Source organism: Buceros rhinoceros, unplaced genomic scaffold (assembly GCF_000710305.1).
Source record: "Buceros rhinoceros silvestris isolate BGI_N320 unplaced genomic scaffold, ASM71030v1 scaffold25660, whole genome shotgun sequence".
NCBI lineage: Eukaryota > Metazoa > Chordata > Aves > Bucerotiformes > Bucerotidae > Buceros > Buceros rhinoceros.
Window position 1 is genome coordinate 1,213 of NW_010391667.1, and position 1,471 is coordinate 2,683.

Here is a 1,471-nt window from a genome sequence, read left to right on the forward strand (position 1 = left end):
GTTCAAGAGAACTTTTCCAGTGCACGGCTCTGCTGTTCAGAGAGGGGTTTCAAAACGGAGCTGCGCCTTCCCAGTGCGAGGGCGGGCGCTGTCTGGTGGAGAAGGGGACAAGACTCCATCTCGCTTTCCTCCTGCAGTCCCCAGGGGAGCTGAGCACCTCCTGCCCACAGAGGCAGGACAGCAGCGCCCCGTCCTGCCCACGCACGCTCCCCAGGCACGGCACGGCACAGCACAGCATGCTGCACCGGTCCTGAGCCGGGGGAAAACGCTCCTGGGAAAGGAAAAGCAGCCGCCACAGGCAAGCGGAGATACCCTGCAGCTGCCTGAAACCTCAGCCTTCCCTGCCCTGCTGGAGTCAGCAGGCGCTGTGCCGCGGGAATCTGCCACCCCAGCCCTGTTGGCCTGACGGAATGTTGTTATTTAAAGGTAGAGCCCAGGGAGGCTGCGCCTGGCACTGACCTGCTCCCCCTGCAGAGACACCGCAAGAAAACGCCTGAGGTGGAAGCACAAACACCGCTCCGTCACCTTTTTCCCCCAAAGAACATGGGCAAAACTTTTATTTCCCCTCACACGCCGGCCGGTGATTTATCCCAGCGCTGCAGCAGCGCTGGGGCTCAGGCCTCCGCAGAGGAGCAGCGGACTGCGTGGCAGGCGACAGCAGAGCCCTTCTCCCCGCAGCAGTAACTCCCCAGGACAGGAGCCGCTCCTGCTCGCCAGACCCCACAGCCCCTGCTGCAGCTCCTGCCTTCCTGGCAGTCCTTCACGGCAAGAAACTGTTCTCAGTGTGACGCACATCACCCCATCCCACTGTTCCCACCCCAGCTCGGGAGCGTGGCCTATACAGGCGCAGCTAAGAACAGCGCATTAAAAAACAAAGAACATCCATAAAAGACCTGTTTAAACTGTGACAGGGGAAATAATGTGTGGAAGAAGCAAAAGCCGCCCCCGATCAGCGACTCAGGACCCTGGAGGCTGCGGGATGGTGACCCATGGCCTTTGTGCAGAGCACGAGCCCGGAGCAGAGGGAAGAGCTCTGCTGCGGGACCATCCGGCTGCAGGTCCAGGGAGGCCACAGAAACGCTTCCACTGAGGATGGTTTAACCTGTTCCCTTCAGCACCCGAAACACTCAGCTCGCTTTGCTCCAGAACTCTTTTTCAGGCTGTAGTTTTGTGCAGGGGATTCCTGTTGGCAGGAGCAGCAGCAGAGGGGAATTCAGGACAGACATCACCCGCCATCGAGTTCTGCAGAGGTTCTTCTCAGGAGATGCTGCACAGCCAGGTGCTCCCTGCCATCACCAACCCCCCTCCCAGGCCAGGAGCGGGGTTACGCGGGGACAGGACAAAGCACAGAGCTCTGGGGAGCGCGGCTGCCTGACATGATGCTGAACAGCACCCGGCCCTGGCAGTGACATGGCTTGGCGGAACGGGGAGGGAGCCGAGAGCAGCGGTGGCGCCAGAGCCAGAGTTCAAG